Source organism: Haplochromis burtoni, unplaced genomic scaffold (assembly GCF_018398535.1).
Source record: "Haplochromis burtoni strain Fernald_Lab_line unplaced genomic scaffold, NCSU_Asbu1 Contig_13, whole genome shotgun sequence".
Taxonomy (NCBI): domain Eukaryota; kingdom Metazoa; phylum Chordata; class Actinopteri; order Cichliformes; family Cichlidae; genus Haplochromis; species Haplochromis burtoni.
The window spans coordinates 1,534,323-1,549,709 of record NW_024582374.1 but is presented as its reverse complement, the minus strand read 5'-3'; positions in this window follow the sequence as shown (position 1 = coordinate 1,549,709).

The window sequence follows — 15,387 nt, the reverse complement described above, 5'->3', positions numbered from 1 at the left end:
GAAGTGAACGGTTATGGATGACACTGGAAAAGAAATTGTCCAAAAAAGTCAATAAAAATTGAAAATGCTCTGTGCTTCTTCATCCCCCCCCCCCCATCAAGCGGAATTTCTAATTTTTCAATGAACTCTAACACACAGAAAACACGATCAATATAATAATCTGCCCATGCCATGCATGGAGACTCATCGAGATTGTTTTCTCTTTTCTAATTTGATGTCTGTGGTGATCTAAAACTAGGTGCAACGTTAGTCAGATATTGTATTAATGAACAATAACATGATTCCTAATATTCAGAGCAAAAATCCCAGGAATTGTATCAGTACTTCGGTCTTATTTTACCAAATTTAACAGTTTTAAAGTCACCAGAATTTATGTTTTTATAAATAACCTGATGAGAAATCCCTTCATTGTTGGTGTTTATCCTGTTAAAATAATGTGATGTTCAGGTCCCGGAGATGTCACAGCATATCTTTACTAGGCAGCAACGGTGATCCAAAACTTAGTGCTCATCATGGTGTTACATAAAAAAACAAGCAAACAACAAAAAACTATTTCAACAAAAAGTGCAAAAATAAAGTCACAGAATATAGGGAAAACATTTCACATTCATCAAATATAATAAGAAAATTTATTTTAAGCCACAGATTTATCAATAAGCCAAAAAAGAAAAATCCAGGCAGACTTTTCATAACTTGTTTTGAGCTGCTATCCCATATTGTGATCCAAACCTTTAAAGTTTACCCCACATGCCAGTTTTCAGCTTTTCTCCAGTGAATTAAAATAAAACGCATCAAACTTCCAGGGTATCAGTGCTTGTTTCTATTCCTCTAATGTCATAGACATGAAACTGGTGTAATTGTACTGTTGAAGCTACAATACCTGTGATACTGATGAAATCAAAAGGTTATTGCAGAAAAATGCTTATCAGAAATCAGGTGTTGTCGTCAGACTGTGACATAAAATGAATTGGGTTGTAATGTTTTTCTTCAGACCTGGAAATTTGATGTTGAGTTCTGACAAAAATAAACAAAAATAAGCACATTTAAAACATTTGGCCTGTAGTTTGGAAAACACTCATTTTATGAGGGCAAAATTTTGTCCTCATAGTATCAACTAATGCAAAAAACGGGCTGACTCTGAGGGGGTCAGGTGGGAAATGGAACCATCTTTGTAGTCCTTACTCTTTTCTGAGTCTGGTCAAATGTGTGAAACAGCGCCCCCTGGGTTGTAAAGGCTGATAAAAATCAAATGGCCTCAAACGGGAGTAGGGTTGAATTGATGAATTGTAGCAAGGTGAGTTCATAAGCATTAAATAAATAAGAATAATATAGTTACAGTTGAGGTCAGTCTATAACTGTGGATGGGAAGGTCTTGGGATAGAGCGGTCACACGTTACCTGAAACAAGCCTGGAATTGTTAGCTAGCTAACAAAAGCTTTGGACAACTTCCAGCTGTATCGAGTTTATTTTTTATTTATTTATTTTCAATAAAATCGTCGGACGTAACATAGTGTGGATCCTTCCTCATGAAAGACACAAAAGTGGACGGGACATCAATAAAGTGAGTAAAAGTATCTCTTCTCAGTTTGTGATCACCTGGTCACACCTGTGGCTGAGTGTGAATTTAACTACGTCTGTTTATTTGTTATTGTTCGTATCACACGTCTTCGTTGGGTTTTAGTAATATGCTGACGGTAATTTGTGATTTAAGCCAGAACACAGTGTATTTAAAAAAAAAGCTTTAAGAAAGCAGAAGCAAACAAACAAACCCAAAATATAATGACAACACAAAACAGCTCAAGTTGGTAAAAAAAAAAGAAAAAGAAAAGAAATATAGGAAGTAGTGAAATAAAATAAATAAAAATTAAATAAAAAAATTAAATAAAATACAACTAAAAGTAAGGGGAGTGGTTGAATGTGTTACAATAAGGAGCTCAACAAGGTTACAATCTAGAGTGAAAATAAATAAAAATGGAAATAAAATTATATCAAAACTTAATATCTTCAATTAAAAAATGTTCGATTTTCTTGCTGCTTCATATTCTGTCCTTCATTAACAAAAAAAACCCCAAAAAAACAAACAAAAAATACTGTGTTCAGTTTCACCTAAATGCAGGTCAATAAAACGGCACCAACACACTATCGTGTTCATTCATGACAGTTTCGGTTCATGTTTTTCATATAGTTGTCTGGGCTCCATGTCCAGTGGTTCTGTGCCCCATCAGAAACAACGTGCCCCTCAGTTTGAGAACCACTAATATGACAGAAAAGTGTTGAGAAAGAGCAGGGTTGAATAAACTATTGACATAAGCGAACAGATAATTCACTGCCAGACTGATGTGGAGGACTTCCTGTGTTTGTCTGTGAAGATTCTCAGTCACTTCCTGTGTTTGTCAAATACACCTGAAAGGTAAACTAAAAATGTTATTTAGTGTGATGGCCAGCATCATACCGAAAAGATAAAATCTATAAAATTAGTTTGTTCAGTTTGCTGTTTGTTATTGAATTTGCTGATAGAGCAGTATATTAGGGGTGGGGGAAAAATCGATTCTGTGTAGTATCATGATATTTTGTTTGCTAATAATGTATCGATACAGGGACAGCAGAAATCGATATTTTGTTACAAAAAAGGTTTTGTTGATCCTTTTTCTGAGCAAGAATCCTGACATTCCTTCACTGTCCAAATGTGTTTAACTGTTTTTTTGGCAGCAATAAACATGACAGTTTACTTATTTTAATTTAAGACATGTTTTATTTTAATTAAGTTTAAAACTTTTTTATTTAATGTAAAATTATATTTTGTTTTAATTTACTTTCAAATTCTTCAGTTGCTGAAGGGGATGCATAGTTTTCATAAATTGCATAGTTCAGAATAGCTATAATTGTACCAGATGGTAAGTTGGACTAGACTGCAATACAAACCGTTCAGTTTGTCAACAATAAAACTGACTGAAATGAGAGAAAGACTGAGTGCGAGACTTTGATATTAGATAAAATGAATATTGATAAAGTTTACCTTTATGTACAGAATCTGAATATCGCAAAATATTTTTAAAAAATTGCAATAATATTGTATCGTGCGTTAAGTATTGTGATAATATCGTATCGTGGGATGTATGGTGATTCCCACCTCTACAGTATGTACATATATGAGAAATATTCACCACAATGTAGAGCAGACGACAAAGAAACTAAATGTAGGGCAAAGATGATGTGTGTTAGATAATTTGAGGAACGATATCGGTGCTAAGAGGTCGTGTAAATCCTAATAGGAAACACTGTTGGTGTCACAATTATCAGGTCATTGTTTTAGAAATCCTCCTTCCTATTGATGCTCCTGAAAACTACTGAAAAAGGTAGTTTGTAATCACTGTTGAGTATTCCTCTGCTGAGCTCTTTCAGTATCACAAGGTTCAGAGCTCTCCTCCCTTTCGTGGATTACATGTGTACATGTTTGTGAACAGGCAGCAAAGAAATGGAGATGAATGTTTTCCTCCCTCCCCGGTCTCCTCTTGAAAGCTGATAGTCGCACTTTCAACACTCATGAAGCGCTCCTGTGTTTGAAAGGAGCAACGTAAAGCTCTCACCAGAGCTCTGAGGCATAATCATGACACAATTAAGATAATTTCCCAACCACTGCTGGTGGCAAGAAAAGCAATTTTTACGCCTTGTAATCGAGTCTGGCTGTCAGATTAAGATAGCAGGTGATTTGAGGGAAATTGTCTTGGCTAACTCTTTGGAGTGGGATCCAGGTGGCCTCAGGTATCTCTTTGCCCATTGAGGTTGCCTGGAAGGTAATGCAGGTTTGATTTTGAAAATGAAAGAAACATTTGAGTGGTGGATTTGTGTCTCTGGGCATTTGTCATCTTATTACCTGCCTCTGCTGCCATCTACTCCTGCATCTTGCCACATGAAAGAGCCAAGTGGCCCGTTATCTCTCTCACACTTTCTTTCTCTGTTTCCCCTTTTCTGTCTCCGACTTGCCATCCAATGACAAACTCCAAATTTGACCCATACTGTATGAGATTACCACATGTGGGGGTTGGAAATCTTGGTCAATGTTAGCTTCTTGTGGTTGATTTTTCAGCCATTTTGGTTTTTAGGAATGTCAGAATGGAAAAAAAATGCTGTCCTACTTGGTCAAATGGATCTGGTTTTGGATCATGGCAAGTTAACTACTTCAAACAATACAATTTAAATATCTGTAACAATTATTTGATTAATTCAGCCAACTGACAAACTAATCAGGAAGTATTAAAAGCAAAAAAACAAAAATGACAACAATAATCCAAAGAAATATAACGTAATGATTTTCAAATAATCATTAAGTTATAAATGGTCTTCGTATTTCTTATCTTAAAATGTACTTTTCCCCCTTGTTTCCATCATTGCCTGGCAGTTTGTAACATGCTGCTACATCCAAAAGGTAATGCACCTTGAAGCTGCTTGCCAGCCAGCAAAAATAGACGAACAGCTGCTCGCAACCAGGTGGCAAGATTAGATATTGCCTCTGTACATGCAAAGCCAAAGATGGCTACTGTGGAGCTTCTTCAAAAATATAAATGAGAATGAAGTCCAGTCCAAACCAGGTGAAGCTACCATGTTACAAGTTTACACCAACTATGTACACTATCGTTTGAGAGCAGTTTGGGGTCGTTGTTCTTTAAGGATCTGAGCGTATATCGAGTAATATTTCTGCTTGAAGAATTTAGCAGTATTTAGCGACTTTTTTCAAAGAAGCACCTCGTGAAAATCTGGCAACTTTTCAGAAAATCCTAATGGATTGTTCAATGTAAGAGTTGCTTGCTTTATTTTTTTTTTGCAGCTGGCACCATTCAGTGAGTGACAACGGTTTACACAGCTTGATATCCTTAATGAATGTGAATTAGCTGAAGATTTTAAAATGAACTGTCTGATTATTGATGATTTTACATGTAATTATATTCACATATGTACATGTTCACATAGCATGTCTATGAAATTTGTATCTTAGCAAAGCAGCATGTACTTAGCTAACAATGTAGTGTTTAACTTCACTGTTTTATACTTGTTCTGTCATCTAATAACAGAAAAAGCAGCTACATAAGTTAAACATGCATCTCATTTCTATATGGAGGATATAGTAGTGACATTGGTACAGTATTCCTGCAGCAGGCAAGTGGGCCATGACATTAGCCTCCAGAAAAGAAGGACATTGTTGGGAAATTCACAAAGAACCCAGTGACTGGATCATGAAAATGTATGTTAAGCTCTTCATTTTGTAAATTTGGGTGAATTTGCCAAAAAAAAAGAGAGGCAAATATTAAAAGACTGCAAAAGACCTTTCTAAAAAAATCCCCAAAGTTCTAGTAAATTTCTTTTTATTATAATTTCAAATAGAAGTATGAACTGCATAGCACATGTGATGGAGAATGAAGCTGCAGTTGAAGCCACAGTTTAAATCCTTATATCCACTAGATGGCATCGATAGACTTGAGTTTGATCTCTCAGCCAGCAGCAGCCTCTATACTACTGTCCAGCTCACCCCATACATGTTCACATATTAAATTCATTGTAAACAGATGTGGATAGCCCCTCACTGTTCACTGAAATATACTGTTTACTGCTGTTTTTCAGGTATTGAGAGGAAATGCTTGTTACATTTTTGAAGTCTTTCACCTGCTGTGACATTATAAGTAACATTTCTTCCTTTTCTCTTATTCTGTTAAATTTGAATTCTTGCTTTCCTGGTAGTTTTAACAGAAAAAATAAATTGACAAGTTTTCTCTCCACCAGTGAAAAGAAAACCATTCAGACCCTGAGTGTACATTTTACCTGTTTTGGCATACCGGCTGAATTTAGTCATTTTCATCTAGTTTATAATGAGTTTGATGGTTTACATCATGTGTGTTAGATGCATCTAGTTAAACATTATGGTGTTCATCTTAAGCTATTCTACATGATTGAAATAGTAAATAGTTATAAAAGAAAAGTAGAAATTGCCATAGTGTCTCCTGGCTTGCCTCCCTAATTTTCATATTTTAGTTGCTAAAAAAAAATTCTCCATCTGTCTGTGTGTCTAGGTCAATTTGGATTTTAGGGCCCTGGCAGTAAATGGCACTGGCAGACTGTGGAATCCCCTTGCGTTCAAGACTGGCAGGGCTCAATCAAATGATGAGAGGCGACACATTCATATGCTGGTGAATACAACGTTCCCTGACACACGCTCTCGGAAAAGGCTTGGCCACATGAAATATTGCTGAACTTGAACACTTCCATAAAAAACCCTACTTCAATTTGCCTTCTGATTTGCCTTGCATTGGGTTTGACTCGGTCAAGTTAATAATAATAAAAAAAATCAACAACCACATTTCGGCGAATTCTTGAATCCGTTGACAGGATAGGAGTACCGTATCCCAAGATTTTAGCGTGAGAATGGGCAGGCCACATAACTCAAATATTTATTTGACTGTGTCAGCACTTCTGGAGTGAAAAGGAGCAAAGAAAAGCAGGCTGTGATGGTGGGGAATCTGTTATACTGACCAGTAGGGGTCACATTTGGCCAGGAAATTTTTTTTCCAGCCATTTCCATGCCCTTTGTGCAATTAAAATGTAAACAAAAGAATCTGCAAAATCAAAATCCTTTCTATATTTTTTAATTTAAAAAACAAAAATTGCAGTTTTATTTCTAATGTCCTGTTTTTTACCCATTAGCTGATAGCTTTGTTTGTTTGTTTTCCCACCATGCACTAGACAACAATCTTCCCTACTACATTTTTAAGACATACAAAAACAATCAGTTTGAATAATATCCTGCTTAACATGGATAGCCAATACAAAAGTTCGATAAGATACTCCCATATTTTCGCAGTAGTCACACAGCAACATTCTTGCTCCTGCTCACATGCTTCAAACAACCTTTGACATTATATATTGGACCACATTTGGCTGCCAGACTACTTGTGATTTCACAAAATCAGACCTGCAGGTGCACATCTTAAATTCGGATTCAAAGCAAGTGAAAATATACTTTTCTCCCCTTCAGCGTTTGAGAACAGCCCGCATGGGTTTGCACGTCATTCTGAAGGGTGAAGCTCAAACATTCAAAAATAACACATCATAAGCACTTCGAGTGGAGAGAGGGGGGGTCTTTAATATCCTCATGAGCTGGCAAAGGTGTGTTTGCATCAGTAGCGTTTGTATGATGTTTTAACATGAAATTGGACATTTCATATTCATAATTTCATAGTGGATATAATGGTTTTTTGTTTTTTTTTGGCTGTGAAAATCATGAAGTGAAGTCTTAGTGAAATAATATCTACTTAAAAATGAATTTGCTAAATTGCCTCTGCAAATGTCATTGCTAACATTGTAGAGGCTCTATAATAATGCATGGTTCTGTTGATCACTGTGCACAAGAGGAAAATAAAGGATCATTTATGAAACTAACAAGCAACAAGAGAATAGAGCTTTTATGGTCCTTGGTGTATCAGCTGAGATAGAGCAACTTTGAGTACTTTAAGAGCTGCTGAAAGCGGTAGAAGAAGTGGAAAAGAGAGTGAAAGAAACTGACATGAATAAAAAGCACATATAAGTAAATCACTGACTGGCAGAATAATATGATAGTTTTCAGTTAGCATTAAATCCACTGAATTGGCTAGAAACAAAACCTTGCTACTTATTAAATCAAATCACTTTTTATTGTCACATCACATGTGCAGGTACATTGGTACAGTACATGTGAGTGAAATTCTTGTGTGCGAGCTTCACAAGCATTAGCTTCACAAGTTATTAGCTGAATAACTGCTTAAAACTGAAAGCCAGGTTTCCGTACAGACATGCCAAGAGGGAGGTTGTCATTTGATGTTTATTGCTGCTTTAATTTATATGATTCAAAGCGAGCCTTTAGCACTGTAGTGTGATACTTGAAGAAAAAAAACAAAAAAACACTGCAAAATGATAAGACCGCAGGAAATGTTTGACGCTTTTTCTTCCCAGCATTGCAGTCTGTGTTTAGCAAGTTATTTTCTAGGTAATCTGATTTGGCTGCTGTGCCGAAACACATCTGGGTGTTGTTTTTAAATTGTTTTACCACTTAAACAAAGCACGGGGAGAGAAAAAGAGAAAACTTGAGGTGAGTTTCTACATAAAAGGTGTTAGATAGCACACATAGCCTCATGTTCCTGCACGCTCCAGCCCGCAGCTGCTGCCATCTCTCATTGCTCAGCCTTGTTTTTAAGACAAACCTTACCACAACACCCTGATGTACAGACAAGATGGCACAGAGCATTACTGTTTGTTGTTGCATCTCGAACTCATAATTTAAAAGTTGTTTTTGTTCACTGACATTAAAGGTAACTGTTAGAATGGCAATTAACTTGACTTTTGGGTGAAACAGTTGATTCATTTTGCACTGGGTCATAAACCTGTTAGATACATAAATAATAGTTATATTTAAAGGGGCGTACCAATGTTTTTTAAGCTTTAGCTCTTATCATGACTCATGAATACTTGAATGCAGTTTGTTCCGTTAATTTCTGTAGTGTTTAAAAGTCTGTTTCTCTGAGTTGTGTGAGCTATCACAGAAACATCAGGTCTGAAAAGCTGTTATGTTAAGTAACAATTATTTATTTTGTTGCATTCAGTAATTATTTTAGATTACCTTGGCGAAAGTAAGTAAAAGCAAGTGTTTTCTAGTATTATTTTTTGTTGTACATAAAGAAAATGCAGCAAATTTGAGTTACTTTATCTTAAAGGTGCCCTGTGGATGTGCAGTTTGTTTTGTTGTTGGGTAAATATTTTGTTTGTTGTTCTTACATGCAAATATGCAAACACGTGGGTGCCGTGACACACATTCCTGCTGTGTCGTTAACACTATTAAAGTGACTGACAGGTGGCAGTAAATTAGTTAAGAGAATCACCCTGACAAATGCAGGGACAGTTTTTTTAAAAAAAATATGTTTTGTTGTCATGATTTAAACCTGAACGTGTGGGTTTGTAAGAGACCCATACAGGATACCTTTGGTCTGATGGGATTAATGCGGTATCAGAACTCCTCAGCATCTCTTTCCCTGTCCTGCAGAAGGTTCATGCTAGCTGGTGATGAAAAATGACTGCAGGAAAGGGGATCTGGTGAGGCCCTTTTGCACAATGACAATGTCTGAACTACAGCCTCCTCGACTTGCCGTGCCTCAGCGACAGCCCTTTAGTATTTCCTGTCAAACAGAGCATTGTTGCTTTTAGTTCACCTTAAGTGTCTAGACAGTGGTTTTCCTGCTCCGTTGGTTCTCTTGGATTGAGGCCAAATCTTCACTCTTGGAGGTGATAAGAGTCTTATCTTGCTGTTAGAGGGTCTAGAGACTGGAGCAGAGCTCAAGTGAGTGTCACTCAGGTGGGAGTGTGGGCACCTTTTAAGAGCAGCAGGGGATAGTCAGCCAACTTCCAGTATTGACGATGAAATGTGCAAACATCAGACCTGCATAGTCACACGACTTTTGCCAAGTTTGACGTCTCCAAGCTCTACAGAAAGAACGCGTGCTATCCCCGTTTTAATTGATATTTTCATTACCATTTGTTCATCAGTTTGCGTATTTACACGAGTAGGCAAAAGCAAAGTGTCCGATGTGACCGAAACTCGCTAGAGGGGATCACTGACAAAAGAGAGCCCATAAAATTTTAGATCTGGATTGCGCTCTTTCTCTGCTCTCCAATTGTCCTTCTAGTTTTTGAATTTCTCTGTATTAGTAACGCATTGTACAACGTACGGGGGCATGTAAAGGTGCCCAGAAATATGCAGAAACTAACGAAAGGGCTGAACAATGGAAAACAACAGTTTCCAGAAACAGCCTTTCACTTTCCAGCACGACTGTGATAAATTATGAGATTGAGGTCATCCGTTGACGTACAATAAACAGCCTACGTTCTTGCTGACAAAGGCCAAGAGGGTAATACAACGAGTATTCAGACGCTTCCCTTTATGCTTGTCTTTGCTGAAGACGGTTTGTTGTGAAAAGTCCAAGGTCCCTCAAGTAAAAATCAGTCTGTGGATTGTATGCTGGTCCTTGTTTGAAGTCCTTTGTGGCGAAATTCCCCAGCCAGGTAACACAAGAATGCTGCTTTTATTCTCAGCATAGTTGATCCACAATATTGGCAAATGGTCCTTAATTCCTCTCCATGCAAGGTAACTCCTCAGCTTGAAGTAATTCAGACTCTTTTCTTTTCACTGTGAAAGGTGGGCTTGTGTTGTGAAATGAAAAGGATTCAATAGATGTGGATGATTTATTCAAGGAAAAAGCACTAAGACTTTGGAATGAGAAGCATGACTGTATTCTTTTGTGAAGGACACGTTATTTTGTACACACAAGGCAAAATCTATGGCTGCTCAATTCATTCTGTGCCGCACAAAAGAAACTGAATTGATAAAAGGATGTGAGGGGAGGGGGAAAAGTTTGTCTGAATTCATAGACGGTCCCCCCCCACCCCGCACCCGACGTGTTCAACCGATTGACACCGTGATGCACATTTCAAAGCTGATAGCCTTGTGGACCATTTTGGGCCATTTGAGATAAATGCAGATAAAAGCTGTAACCCTGCACGTGCATTTTGATTCATATTTTTAATGATTTATTTTTTTAATACAGCTCATTCTTTAAAAAGTTGTTTCCAGAATCCATCCTAAAAATACATGGAATAATGGGGCATATTCAGCTCCATTTTCCACCATTTTTCATGTGAAAATGACATCAGATAATTGAAAGTTGCCTAAAATTCAGACTTTATATTCTTAAATTGTGTTATTTTTTTATTTTATTTTTGCCATATGTGTTGTATAATCACTGTTTTGATGCTTCAGTGGCGCTGACATTTGATGGCGCAGGCTGTCAGGCCTTGTCTTGGATTAAGGGCAGCATCAGGCAGACATATGTCCTTTCTGCTTTTGTAATGGTTGGTTTTTTTTATCTGGGTGAAATATAATTTTTATCTCACTTCATTCAGTATGACAGTTCCTCAAAATCGCTCCACACCAAGGGATATTCATTACTTTTTGTAGACCTGCCTGGGTAGCCCGTCAACTTTTCATCTCCCTTCATCTCTCATCTATTTCACTCTCTCAGAAAGCCTATTTTTTTTTTTTTATTATTTTTTTCGTGGCAATTTTCCTGCTTTACTTTGCTATGACCTTCCTGCTTAAATTGCTTGGCTTGTGTTATTCACAGTTTGAGATTTACAGAGAATAATATTGCACCATAGGATTTCCCACACTCTTAGGTGCCCAATAACTTGTGACAGAATTTCTGTGACCTGGTTGTCTGTATTTTCTCAGCTTAGGTGGAGGTGATGGGAGGCTGTAGTTCTCATCTAGCTTCGCTGAACAAAATGCTCAACCTGTCATGTGGAGCTGAAACTGCGCCCCAAGTTCAAAGGAGCCGATTCATTCAAGAACACTCGATGAAAAACGGAACTAATAAAGCATATATTTCAGCTTTTTAAATAATTTAATCAGCAGCAGCAAGGCCTGAATGAGCAGGTCCCTGTATAGGTTTGTGTTAGCTGCACATATTACAGTGCGGCTCTGGACTCAGAGGTCAGCAGGAGTAGCCTGTAGCAGCTGCACTTGCAAATATGGAATATAATAACAGCCATAATGGGTGATGTAAAAGCCTCTTTACACTTTTTTTCCCTCTTTTACTTCATTTGAGACAGTGAGCGCTTATCTCTTGTCTTGTCACTACAACACAAGATGTATGAAAGGAGATGTGAACAAGTAGACCTGATTCAAGTTTCTTTCCCTCTATCTTGCAAAGAGGCTTTCACATTGTCAGTCTCTTATTTGTGGCACATAATGGTGTCTGGAACTCTCTGTGGTCCATTGTCAACTACAGGACTGGTTGTCCATTTGGAACATCTAAAATACTGGGAGGGCTTTAATCTTTCTTCATTATTTTCCAATTTTGGATAAATGTGCTCATAATGCCCCCCTCCTCTTATAAATGAAACTCTTTGACTCTCTCTCCACATCCCTCATTTTTTCCTCGCCACACTTTTCACCTGCTTTCATCTTTTACGCAGGACGAATAAGTAGTCCAAGTGTACGCTCCAAATGTGGAGATAGAAGGATAATTGAGTCGATAAACATTAGGGTCAGGGTGAGATCATTGTTGGGGCTTGTTCAGGAGGTGCTTAGTCCAATATCAATACGCATATTACCATATTTTGGTTATTTGCCATATTTGCCAGCAGGAATTGACCCATGAAGGGCTACTTCGCAAAACTGTGATTGTGTGGATAGTTAACAGGACACTTAGGGTCACATTGTGACTGGCTGCCTGCTATAGCATTTTCTGTACAGAGCAGCATCTTATAATGCAACATGCAACCAGTCTGCAATTTATTTTGATATCTGAGATGAAAAATTGAAGAAGTATGACCTCTCTAATTCTGCCGCAGACTACATTTGTGATGTGAAAATTTATATAATTTGCGACATGCTCGGTAGAAATAGGTCACATGAAATATCAATGTGCCTTGATCTGACCCCAGAGAATGTTGCGAGTGTGACAGATGTGATTGGTTACGAGTATGCACATCAGCCTGAACGCTTGGAGCTCTCGCTGCTGGTCACCAGCACTTAGAAGAGCAGATATGAAGCACAGAGTGACACTGCTAGCATAGGGATTGAACCATGGTTTCATAAAATTACAGGTTACAGATGTAAACAAGGAAACTTTTGTATAGCCCTAAGTAATGAAGATGCATCAGTACATGTGTGCAATTATGAATTATCTGAACCCGAATAGGGGGAATCCCCCTCCCACCAAAAAACCACCAATAACAACAGCTGTAAGCTAATGCTGTTCCACTGCCTGGAGGTATGTATTTGGAAATAGGCTAAAAAATCCCAACAGATGCTCATTTGATGCCCATGTCAGCCATGTTGATTCAATAACTGTGTAGTGGAATGGTTATCATGCTGAGTTTCACTGGGACATGCACAAATGTGACATTACCATATCATGTATATAAATGAAACCTTATTTCTTTCGCCAAATGTGCTTTCAGTTAAGTGAAAATATCTGTTAGAAAATTGGAGCTACTTTTTAAAATGACAACAAATTAGAAGTTAAAGGGACAAGCAAGGGCACGTTTTTTTTTTTTTTTTAACTGCCACCACTGAATTTCAATATATCACATATCTTAGTCTGGAGGGTTTAAAGCGATACTTGGAGGAAAACCTAATGCCTTCTTTTCATTAACTGTAATAATGTGGCAATTGTGTGGCAGTCGCCTAGTTTGAAGTCTCAGCATTAGCATTTTGACCATAATGTTTTTTTTTAATCTACTAAACTACGCTAAACAGCAGACTAAGAAAATAATTGAACTTCAGCAAAACTGAAGCATAAACTTTGTTTATAATTCACAGCAAGTCATATTATTTATTAGAAAATGTTCCAAAACGAAGCAAAATTCCGAACACTGTGAAGGCGTCCAGGTCAGTGAAATGAAGTAGTTAAGGTGAGGCCTAGCAGACACTGACCAGCTACAGCTGATGTCAGCAAACCAGCCTGTCAAAGTGGCCACACTGACAACTTCGGGCCATACCAGTATCCATATTGATGGTAAAAAATAATTTAAGGGGACAAAACTTTTTCTTGTTCCAGGTATATAAAAGTGCTTTTTCATGTCAGTCAAGCTCAGCATTTTAACAACACTCCCAGAAGAACAAACTACTAACCACAACACTAAAACTACACTGTACTAAACTGTAACTGTAATCTGACCGAACCAATGCTCTGTAGTTTTTATGATATCATCGTGTTAGAGCAGGTTTTAAACAACATCGTACTCCTCTGGTCTCTAAAAAATCTGAACACAGGTCATGTTTTCTATAATAAGTATAATGCTTTAAGGAACATATCTCTGATTTTTCTTTAGTCATTAAATGTGTGGTCTTTAAGCTGCATCCAAGGTCATTTCCCCGGGCAGTAGACTTAAAGTAGGAAAAACTAAGCTTCTTAATGTTTTATACTCATAAAAACAAAGAAAACAGGAGTTGTTTTCCTATATTCTAAAATGTCATTATTTGTTCCAGAAACTTGTTAAAGATCCAGTCAAATGACAGCTAAATGACATATTTTAGTCTTACCTGCAGTTTTACTTTAAAGACCTTGATCACTCAGAAACCAGTTTCATATCACGAGCACAGTAAGTGACTCAGTAGCCATTTGTCAACTGACTTCATTAAAATCATACTATAGCGTCTGCTGCTGTTCACTGTTGCTCACAATCCTGCTGTTGTTTGATTTTCTTTGTGTTTCCATTTTAACCACTTTCTTCAGTTTAGCCTTCACCTGCTTGGGTTTTAGTGGCACATCAAACACCTTGTTGCTCATTGAAGTTTGAAATTTTGCCAACAAGCAGAGGTTTTATTGCAGACTATGAGGAAAAAGGACAAAAAAGGACAGTGTTTTTAGCCTTTGTCCTTCAGTGATGTAAATGTTATATTTTTTTTTATCACTTCACTGGATAATACTGTAAGTGAGAAAATTAAGGTGTGACATTAATTTTCTTGGTGTGTTCTTGTCTTTATTGCCTTTAAAGAGCTTGATCACAGGGGGGCGTGTGATTGTTGGAGTTTTCTTTGTTTTCTATGTATTATTATAGTCTTTACTTTGGGGTGGCAGTAGCCCAGGTGGTAGAGCAGGCCACCTACCAATTGGAAGGTAGGTTGGTCTGAATGCCAAATGTCATTGAGTGAGATGCTGACTTGTCGCTATATAAATAAAATTGGATTTAATTAACCATACTTTGACAGGAACTTATGTAAAAGGCTGAAAATAATAGAGAGCTTGTACCTTTGGTCCATTTTATATACAATGACCAGCCACCTCATTAGGTACTGCTTGTAAGCATTGGGTTGGACCTCCCTTTAGCTTCAGAACTACCGTAATTTCTCATGGCACAGATTCAATAAGGTGCTGGAAACATTCCTTTTGGTTTATATTGGCATGTTGATAGCATTACATTGTTGCTGCAGGTTTGTCAGCTGCGCATCCGTATTGCAAATGTCCTGTTTCACCATATCCCAAGAGTGGTTTATTGGAATGAGATCTGGTGTCTGCTGAGGCCACTTAAATGGCCACTTGAACCATTTTGAGATGATTTGAGCTTTGTGACACAGCACGTTATCTTGCTGCTGGAAGCAGCTGCCAGAAGATGGGTACACCGTGGTCATAGAGGACGTGGTCAGCAACATAACTCTGGTAAACTAAAGAAGGTTCAGTTGAAACAGTTGACACAAGGCACGGGGAATCCATACTTTCATGTTTGTGTCAAATTCTGACCCTAACAGACTCATCATATCAGCATTTTTCTAGTCTTCTATTATCCTATTATCCTTTTTTTGGGAAT